At 34.3% G+C, this 11,658-nt stretch overlaps 1 pseudogene; it reads left to right on the plus strand.

Moving 5' to 3' along the window:
- The first annotated feature begins 1,567 nt into the window (after nt 1-1,567).
- LOC122127486 lies at nt 1,568-1,666 on the plus strand (annotated as a pseudogene).
- The last annotated feature ends 9,992 nt before the right edge of the window (nt 1,667-11,658 follow it).

An 11,658-nucleotide genomic window follows, 5' to 3' on the forward strand; every position in this document is an offset into this window, starting at 1 on the left:
CAAAGAAACAACTGCCCAATAAATAAGTGGGCTAAAGTCATGAAGAGAAACTTCTCTGAAGAAGAAAGAAGGATGGCCAATAGACACATGAAGAAATGCTCAACCACCCTAGCCATAAAAGAAACGCAAATCAAAACAACATTGAGATACCACCTCACCCCAGTTAGAATGGCTATAATCAAGAACTCTAACAACAACAGATGCTGGAGGGGATGTGGACAGAAGGGAACCTTACTTCGTTGTTGGTGGGAGTGTAAACTTGTTCAACCAATTTGGAAAGCAATATGGAGGTTCCTCAAAAGACTTCACATAGAGCTCCCCTATGACCCAGCAATCCCATTTTTGGACATTTACCCAAATGTTTACAAACAAAACCACACTAAAGCTACCAGCACAACTATGTTTATTGCAGCATTATTTACCATAGCTAAGATCTGGAACCAATCCAGATGTCCCTCAGTAGATGAATGGATCAAGAAAATGTGGTATATATACACAATGGAATTCTATGCTTCCATCAGAAAGAATGACATTTCCCCATTTGTTAGGAAATGGAAAGGTTTGGAAAAAATTATATTAAGTGAAGTAAGCCAAGCCCAAAGAAACATAGGTCCCATGTTTTCCCATATTTGCAATATCTAGTATATGTATGAGTCAAGCAGAAAAGGTCAGATAATGAGATGTTAGGAAAATGTTCCCTTAGATATGTATTTAAATGTGTTTTTCTTTCATGCATTTGATTCTAATGCATTTATAAGATTATTTCTTTTTTGCTTTGTATGTCCCTCCCTCACAGTATAACCCCTGCTTTCACTATATTTGATGTCGGTATAATTTGTGGAGGAGATGGGGAAAACAAGTCGCTTAAGGATACAGGTGGACCCGTTGCAACTATGAAAAGTACAAGTTGTCATGTCGAAAACAAACTTTACAACTTTGGTGCGGGGGGGGGGGGGGTGGAATTGGGTGGGGGGGAGGCTGGGAAGGGATGTGAAGGGTAAACAAAGGAGGAGGCTGCAATGCTTGATAAGAAATATACTCATGGGCCGGGCGCTGGTGGCTCATGCCTGTAATCCTAGCTACTCAGGAGGCTGAGATCTGAGGATCGAGGTTCAAAGCCAGCCCGGGCAGGAGAGACTGTGAAACTCCTATCTCCAATAAACCACCAGAAAACCGGAAGTGGCGCTGTAGCTCAAGTGTTAGAGCGCTCGCTTTGAGCTGAAGAGCTGAGGGACAGCGCCCAGGCCCAGAGTTCAAGCCCCACGACCGACAAAAAAAAAAAAAAGAAATGTACTCATTATTTTGCCCATGTAATTGTAACCCCTCTGTACAGTATGTTTACAAAAAATAGTAAAAAATAAAAAAATAAAAATAAATAGTCATTGACAAAAAATTGCAAATGTAAGCAATCGACAGAAAAATATAATTTTTTCCACTATTCCGAGAATTATAGGGAAATAAGATCAATAGCATTGTTAGGAACGATAAGGTTTTCTTGTTACAAATAGGCACACAAGGATATAAGCCTGTATAAGATTGCATCATTAACTACTTAAATTTAGAGGATACTACATGTTTCAGCAGTGTATACACTAATTTCAATAAATGTTTAACATGGCACTTGCACAAGGATGATATGTAGATTTATGAAGTATTCCATATTTTTCATTCTTCAAATACAAGAAAAGAAAAGCAGTTATTAAAAAGTTGATTACAAAATTAGAAGTGTAACAATACACGTAATTCATATAATTAAAAGTAAGTTTGACATCAGTGTATTAAATCTTCACCTTAGAAAGGCCTTTACAAAACCTTTTACATAACCTTTACAAAACTTTTGAAATTTGACACCATTGATATTTTATCCCCAAAACATCATACTATAAGGACCTAGGAAAAAAAGGAATCTTAAACTGTTTCTATATGGAATGCAATCTGAAAAGACACATTAATGAACCTACATATTATAAAACAATGTAAAACTCAAAGTATATCTAGGAAGAATAAAATAGATTATGGACATTATACAAACATAGAATATAGAATATTTTAAAATACGCTTTTTTCAGACAATGACCAGAAATACTTTAGTTTCTTTACTACAGATAAGTTTAAATTACTTCTGATTGAAAAAATCACAAAGTCTGTAGATATCATTATAGATGTATACAAAACTTCTTGAATACATTTTGAAATCAAAGGCAAGCAATTTACTTGGAAGAATTCCACGGAATCCGTGAATTTTTACAGTAAGTGCCGGTGGCTCACGCCTGTAATGCTAGCTATTCAGGAGGATGAAACCTGAGGATTGAAGTTAAAAGCCAGCCCGGCAGGAAAGTCCATAAGGCTCTTATCTTCAATAAACCAATAGAAAACTGGAAGTGAAGCTGTAGCTCAAGCTGTAGAACACTCGCCTTGAAATGAAGAGTACTGGGATAGCGCAAAGACCCAAAGTTCAAACCCCACAACCGTCCAAAAAAGGATATTGCTGTTATTTGGATTGTGAAAATATTTTGTATGTGCACAAAGTATGTACTGACATTTTTGAAATTTAAGAAACTTAACCGAACCATTACGACTTAGGAGAACATCTTGTACAGCCTTCCACAACTTCAAAGATGTAGTGATACATATTTATCCTTTTGGGAATACCAAATGCAGTTTCTTTCAAGTTGTTTTTCAGGCCTGGTTTGACATAATGCTTCAACAGAAGGAGATCCAGCATATCTTTGCTATCTCAATTCTCAACAGCAAGGTGCAAGGGGGTCAAGAGGCCTTCAGTTTTGGCATTGGTATCTACATTATGATGAAGTAAGTAAGAAGCCACTCTAGCATTATTCCACATATATGCACTGTGAAGGGCTGTCCAACCATCTACAGTTATTGCATGTGCCGCTTGAGCCACCAACTCACGGACAATGTCTAAGTGTCCACTGTTGGCTTATCGATGAAGAGGGATATACTCATTGTCATACCTCGTATTCACATGAGTGGCATTTTTGAGAAATAGTCTCTGCACTGTAGTAAGCCGATTATTTTTGGCAGCCCAAAGAAGAAATTTGCTTGGATCCTTCTCCATTTTTTTCTTGCAATTGATACCATTCCTCACTTGTTCATCTTGTTCCTCATCATCATGAGTTGCCTAACCAATGACTTTGAGAGCCAGTAGGAATGAGGTGTCCATGTATTTCCCTAGTAGTTCACGTAGTTTGAACTGGTCAGAAATATCCAATGAACATTTGCATATGTTTTTTCACCATCATTTATATTCTCTTTTTGTCTTTTTACTATTCTAAATTATTCTAACTGGGGAATAGGGAATTGATGGAGAGAAGAGGAAAGATGTTCCTTGGTATTCAAAGGTACAGACTGAAAATGAGGACCAGTGGTGTCTTCAGGTTCAGCTTATTCTAGGAATGAGAAAATATGAAACAATGCCTTCTATTTAAATGATTTAAGAAATGGCAGAGCAGAAAGTGAAATGTTGCAACCAAAAATAAAAAAGCAAATTAAATTAAGATAATTATGAAGCAATCATATTATCTATGAGAACCATGAAAGAGAGAAAGGAAGAGAGAGACAGATGTGCAATGATTTAGCTAGCCACAAAATCCATACCTCTGATTAATTTATACAACAAACAAAATTTTATTTTTTGAAAAGTTGGAAATAGAATGTATGTATTTATTGAAATTAGTACATACATTGTTAGTAGCTTACATAAAGAGAAATGACTTTTACCAAATTACAGACAAGAATCTAAATCCTTAATAATTCTAGTAACAGATCTGACTGAAATCAGTTGAATCACACTTTTCCTGTACAATTAAAGAATATGTCCAGGCTAGGAAAGCAGCTAGAAAAGGCAGGCAGATTGTATCTGTGGCAAAACTTTGTGGAAAATGATATTGCCATTTGCGCTGGAAGTGTGATTCTGAACTATTGCTTTGTGATTCTGAATTATTGCTTTAATCATTATATTCTCCAAGAAGAAAAGGTGAGATTTAATTGATAGCAAATACTACAAATCCTCTTCGACTTGTAACTAAGCAACTTTAATCATGAAAATCACATGAAGACAATAAACAGGCCTGCATTTTAGATGAAAACTAGTGTCTTTAAAAAATCAAGGAATTTAAGTAGTCCTACAAAGGACTTCTATTTTACTACTGCATTATACATTTTTTCTAATGTTGGATAACAATAATTAATGGATCTATTAGAAAGCTCTTAAAGTTCATATGTTCAATAGTGATTTCTCATATTATATCATGGTATTTTTTGTTTATGGTCTTAAGAAGTTTTAAATTACTATCAAAGTATGTGCTTTAGATAACTATAGAGGAAAAAGTAGAAGCCACACTGTTGGCTCATGTCTTTAATCCTAGCTATTCAGAAAGATGAAATCTGAGGATTGTGATTTGAAGCCAATCCAAGCAAAAAATAATCATTAGATTCTGATTTGAAAGTAATCAGCAAAAGCTAGAAATGGAACTGTGGTACAAGATGTTAAATGCTAGCCTTGAGAAGACTAAAATGAAAAAACAACAAATTTTGGGACAGAGCCAAGCCCTGAGTTCAAGCCTTAATATTAACACCAAACAAATGAATGAATTAATTAATTAAAATAAATTAAGTGGTCACATGTGGCAAAGCAAGCAAAATGTAATACCCGTAGTGACTGGATTGTGTATTATTTTGTAATAAGGAAAATTATCATTTGTCCTAATCACTAATATTTTATTTGAACTTCTTTGTACAATAAACCCTGAATTTACCATGCATGTATATGTTTGTGTACATGTGCGCATATGTATGTGTATATGTGTGCGTGTGATGTGGCAATATTGCTTGCCAATGTGGACAAGTTGAGGCTAAAAAGAGCTAATTGTGTTGCAATATTTTATTTATCAGTGTTCTGTCATGTCATGTCAGTGGAACCACCCTTCTGTACAGTTTAGTTGTCAAATTATAACATCATCATAATCAAAGCATGTACAACATTAATTTAGATAAAAAAAGACCACATTCAGTTCTTATTATATGTTAGGTGAGAAGATACAGACATGATTAGGTAGCAAGTTATTGCCGTAAGATGATTGTCAGTACAAATATGTATTTGACCTCTTAAATTGTTTATACATTTAAGATATACTCATGGAGTGAGTTTGACCGACCAGACCACACAAGTATTACTTTCTGGTTATTTCTGTGCAGCACAAGGTGGATAAACTCTTTCCAGATTTCTTTTGAAAATAACTTCCTTTGTAAGTTCATATCTATTCTCACTAAGATAATCAACCCCATATTTATTAGGTTTGAATATCCCATCATATTGACAGAAAATCAGTATTGTGGAAATGCTTGTTAGATATACATTTCACAAACAAACAAACAAAAAGCATGTGTCACATCAAGAATGTGGATGCGTTTGAAGTTGTTTTGTAAATGCAAAGGGATCTTCACTAATGGCTCTTTTATGGAAGTAACTATCGCAACTTTAACTATCGCATTTTGGATATTTTTTCCAATATAAATAACATCCCAGAGTGAGTCGTAAATTACTGAAAAGCCTTTGAATATTTTAGTACTATTTCAGTTCATTGACTATATAGCTAAAGACATTTTTGAAATAAATATTGTTAAGATCAGAAAATGTAAGTAGGTATATAGGCTTTTTATGCATCATTTTATGAAAACTCAGATGTTATGAAAGTAAATGAAATAGAATAAAAGAATGTAAGTGAATTTGGTAAGCTAATTTTTGTTTTAACTTTCTTTTCTATTAACACAGACCTTTGAATGTAGATGATGCATTATTTTCTTTGTGTCTCTCTACTTCAGTTAGTTTTAGAACTTTTATAATTTTAAGAGGGAATTTGCAGTATAAATAAAGGTCTTTTAAAATGATTAGGATTAATCTTGTGTTTTGTATCCTATTCCCAAGAAAATGACTTATTTGCAAGTGCTAATACTTTATCATTATCATTAACGTTATCATTATCATAGAGAATTTTAAAAATGCAGTAGTATTGATGTCTTTTTAAAACAATTGTATTCACAAATTGGAGAGTCTTTAATTCATGCTTAGGTCTTGGTGTCTATGATTTTTAACCTCTCATTCCTAACATTAATGATAGGTCAGACTGCATTTTGGGGTATATGAAAGGTAAAATATTTACCTGGAGCCAAAGGCGATTTTTATGTCAGTCTTACTTTAATAATATTTTAAAGTAGTATATTTCTGTCAAAATGTTGTGTATAAAAAGCAATCAAAATACCTCTAATGGTAGACAATTTAGGTGGGCTACAATGTGGAAATGATTGGTCCATAAGACCTGCAATGTGTTTCCATCAGGAATGACTGCCTGGGCAAGTCATTCTTTCAGTATGACAGTGTTAAACAGACATGGGGTCCCCAGGCAATGCAGTGATGACTCATGCGATAGAATGTGATTTCTAGTATTTTGAGCTAGAAATCAAGAATGTTATAGTTTAGCAGTACCTTTCACCAGTGAGGTATAAATTGCTTATGAACTTTTAGTTTTCATATTACAATTACCTGTTTAGTTTTTTTTTTTTTTTGATCAGTCGTGGGGCTTGAACTCTGGGCTTGGGCGCTGTCCCTGCGCTCTTGGAATCAAGGTCAGTGCTCTACCGCTTGAGCCACAGTGCCACTTCCGGTTTACTAGAGGTTTATTAAAGATAAGAGTCTCATGGACTTTCCTGCCCGGTCTGGCTTTGAACTGGGATCCTCAGATCTCAGCCACCTGAATACTTAGGAATACAGGTGTGAGCTTCCAGCATCCGGCTTAGTTACCTATTTTCTAACAACGATAAAGTGAAATATTTTCAGAATGTACACAAATAATTCTGGGATTTTTGCCTATAATTAATAGGCAACGTGCTGGAATTTTAGTCATAAAATACAATGAGGTTATTTGATATGGTGGAAATTGGCTGTAGGCTAACACTTACCATGTGTGCAATATTATACTAGTAATTCCAACTGTGAAGACTTCAGTATCATCATCTGAGAATTAAAAATAGAAATAGTTCCACTTTATGGGATTATTGTGAGGATTAAATTAGATACCATAGGTAAAGTACTTGGAAAAACAATCAGCATTTGATACTTTCTACCTGTTATTTTATCATGTGATGAATTCTTACATTTTCAATGTGATTTTTATATTGCATCTATTTAGGATATGCAATGTGATGTACTGATATTCATTGCGTTGTTCACTTTTCTGTCATTATAAGGAAAATACCTGCAAAGAAAATTTTTGAGGAGGAAATTATTATATTGACTCATGGTTTAAGGGAACACAGTTTAAGATTAGATGTCTACATTGTTTTTAATTAAATTTTAATTAAATGGTTGTATGAGGAATTTCCATTCAACAATCAGTTTATGAGTATAATGGATCTTTACATACCTTTCCACATTCCACTTTCATTTTTTCAAGTTTCATACTATCTGCATTGAATGTTATGCCCTCACACTCTTCCTCCATAACACTCTTTATTTCTTCCCTTTGACTTTCCCTCACGTCTTCTGAGTGATAGTTTCCTGGTATTCATTTTGTGGGATTAAAAGTTCAATTTTATAAGAAATTACACCTTTTAACTCCTCCTCTGCAAATAGTATGCTTTGGTTAATTCTGATGTGTAAACTTGCATAAAGTTCTAGCTTCCAAATACACAACAGAACATGGGTCCTTTATTTGTCTGGCTCTGACTTCGTTTATTTAACATATTTTTGGATCTATCCATTTCTTTGCAAATGATGTAACAATCTTCTCTATGGATAGGAGCAATCCAATTTTGTATATGTGCCACACTTTCTCCAACTAGTCCTCTGCCAAAGGGCATCTTGGCTGTTTCCACAACTTGGCTATGGTGAATAGTGCAACAGTGAACATGGTTGTGAAAGTGATTTTACTGTAACATTTTGGAAGAATTCATCACTATTTTTCCAGGAGCAATCCTCTAGCCAATTTTACAGAATAAGTACATCCCACCCTTCATCTCCATCACAACGTTGTGCAAGTCCTCAAAAACACACTATTTCCTATCAGTCTCAATAAGCTAAAACCACACGGTGCCCATATTCTTTCAATACATTTTTTTCATGATTGGACACATAATTTAGTGAGAACCTTCTATGTACTTTCGTAATGTGGGAATGAGAGACATGACAATAGATTTTATGTAAGAAATTTAATTAGCTATTATCATATTTAAAATAATTATCATTTCTGACTCATAACCTCACTTATTATTATATTAATCTTTATTTGATTACTTCATCTATCCCCTAAATTATAACAGGTGATTTAAATACAAAGACAAAATATGTGGTTTGATTTTGACACTATCTGTGAGGATGCACAATATGGGTAAATAAATGTATTGGAATTAATAGCCATTATCCATTTTGTTAAAGGAAAGATGGTTTTCACAAACTAATTCTCACAATTCATATTCCATTCAACAACAAGAAACATGTGACAATTCCCTTTGTTTTGCTCCTCATTAATGTTTGTTGCCATTTTATTGTATAATGAAGGATGATTTGAATATATTAAAATATTTCTTTCCGTTTGCATTGATATGTACATACACACATATATTATACAGGTTATAATGATAATTTATAATTTCTGTAACTGTACAATTTACTAACTTATTAAAAACATCGATGGCTCATGCCTGGAATCCTGGTAACTCAGGAGGCTAAGATCTGACGATCAGGATTTGAAGCCATGCTGGGCAGGAAAGTCCATGAGCCTCTTATCTCCAAACAACCAACAGAAAATCAGAATTGGGACTGTGGCTCAAAGTAGTAGAGTGGTAGCCTTGAGAGAAAAAGCTCAGGGACATCACCCAGGCTCTTAGTTCAAGAACTAAAATCTACCAAAAAAATATTTAATTTACCCCTATGTAAGTAGAGTATTTCCATCACCCAAATTCACATCTATGCTCATTTGCAAGGTAACTCTGTTATGCCTGGAGTATCACATAAGATTTTCATTTAAGTAGAAAGCATTGCAACATGGGTTCACTCTATCTGTCTCATGGATTTTTCTCCACTCAAATACTCAAATCTTATTATTGTTCCAATTATGTAAAGTAATAGGTTTTTTCTTTAATACACATAATGTTAGAGTTTGAATTGGGTGTCTTGTGTCTCCTACATGGGTGTTCTTACCACTTTGTCATGCCCCAGCCCTAAATTATCCAGATTAATTTTCAGATAGAATCTGGCTTCCTACTTGGGTATGATCGTGGGCTCAGTCCACTTTATGTTATTCTTCCTTGAATTTAGAATAACAGGTGCCTGACATTGTGTACAGATCTTTCTGTTCAGTCTGGGATTTAACCACTATCCTCACAACAGTGCACTCCCATAGAGTCAGAATTTTCATAAGCTTATCATAGCTGATTTTTAAAAAAAATCTTTGCATTTCCTGCAGGTTCTTGAGTACTGAATTAATTTGTGTTTTCTTGGGTTGTCTTGTTTCATTTGAATGTATGTGTTTAGTTCTTCCTTATTTTTCCTTTTGTTTCTTTCACTCCAGTTCTTACCAAAAGGGCTGAGAAACCAATTTTTCTTTCTCAAGATATTCAAGGTGAACATTATTTAGTCCAAAGAAATTTCAATAATATTTAAACACCTTCATATCTATGAATGGCATATGAACGCTAAGAGCTGAGAAGGGTCTTTTTATTTTCAGAGCAGTCTTTGGCATACACAGACTGATCATGAATTTTATGAAGATGATAAAACTACAGATGTTTGCCAGGAGGAGAAAACCCTATTATTAATTGTTTGACAGAGGCTTCCCTTCTCGTGAAAGAAATATGCTGCTTTATGTACGATTTCAAAAAATCATATTGCTAGGAAGAACCTAAACAATCATCTAACACTACAGAGTTGAAGGAGCTGAACTGACCTCCTGAATAATTTCCTTTTGGATGAAATAAAAGCAGGCTTCCAAAAAGAGAGTAGATTTTAGAGAAACATAATGAGTTGTATGTAAATAGGTGCTTAGCTGATTTTGTTAATTGGTGAACAAATACAGGGAAATAAAGTACAGCAAGGTGAAAAAATTAAGGACTCTGCATTGAAATACTCATTTGGGTGTGTATTTGTGGGTGTGCACACACACTCGCATGTTCATGTGCTCATGCATGTATTCATCATTCCTGAGGCTTGATAGTGCCTGGGCACTAGCTCTAAGCTTCTGTGCCCAAGGATAGTGGTCTACCACTTGAGTCTCTGCTCCACTTCTGGTTTTTTGGAGATAATCGCATGTATTTTCATGAATGGACTGGCTTTGAGCAGTGGTCTTCAGATCTCAGCCTCCAGAGTAGCAAGCTATGCTGATTCAGCCTCTGAGTAGGTAATTAAAATTCTGCCTGTCCTCTGTGCTTCACTGCTCTTTAATTCTTTGCCTGAGGTAATCACAAGTCTAAGTGATATATATGTCTAATTGCTTTAAAAATACTGTTACTGCTTGGCACCAGAACCCAGGCCAAATTTTAGTGGACTTCCATCTCTATCTATAGCTGGGTGCATTGGATCATTTCCACCATCCTGCACTACATAGAAACTAAGATTGGAAAGACTGCAGATCCAGGCCAGCCAAGGTAAGAAGCTCGATAAGTTGGTATACAACTCTGATACCATTGATGAATGGAAGGCTAACAACAGATCAGGTGAATGTTCTTGTCGAAAGTGAATCCCTATCCTAAAGTTAAACACTGATATGATGCCAGCCAAGCAAGAATAATACCCCAAGTTGAAATCCCCACAATTTCCCACAACCAAAATAAGTATATACATTAACATCCAAAAACATAGTACAATCTGTTTTTCGCTCTAATATCATCTTTAACTGATTATGCTACGATGTCGCAGAATAGTTTCTTCATTAAACTTGTGATATATTTAAAAAGACCTAGAAAATTCTTTTTCAATTATTAAGTGCAAACGAATGGCAATTTGCCTCATTTCTTACATAATTGACTACCATTAAAAATTCACCTAATGATTATTATAGTAATTTATTATTCTGATTTATTACTTTACTGTGTAACAGTTTTTAAACTTTTTGAGCACTGCTGAAGTTTAAGTATTTAACTAGTATCATCAAAGTATATTCCTTGGGTACTTGGAGCAGTTTTTTACAAAGTTTTTAACCAATTGCTTCTAAGAATTCTTGATTGGCATATTATTTTGTTTATTATTAAATTCAATTTAATTTTATTGTAAAGGTGATGTACACAAGGGTTAGTTACATAAGTAAGGTAATGAGTTCATTTCTTATGGAAGGAATGTTGTTATCCCCGCCATCGATTTTTATTCTACACTCAAACAACTGCTGATGCTTTTGCTGTTGCTATTGATCAATGGGTACTTTTGCTTTCATTATTCATGAATTTTATTATAACATTGATACATAAATGGTTTACAGTTACTTAAGCCAACTAAAGAGTACACTTCATTTTATTTTCTAAATTTCAAGATTTGAACTTAATAACTTATTTTCTTTTGTTTCTTTAGGGTGCTTTTCTCAGAGTTGTAGGATTAGTTAATTTACTTGTGAATGATTTTTACACATGTAAATAATTCAGACACGTATATTT

Source organism: Dipodomys spectabilis, unplaced genomic scaffold (assembly GCF_019054845.1).
Source record: "Dipodomys spectabilis isolate Male_0828 unplaced genomic scaffold, ASM1905484v1 ptg000301l, whole genome shotgun sequence".
Lineage (NCBI taxonomy): Eukaryota > Metazoa > Chordata > Mammalia > Rodentia > Heteromyidae > Dipodomys > Dipodomys spectabilis.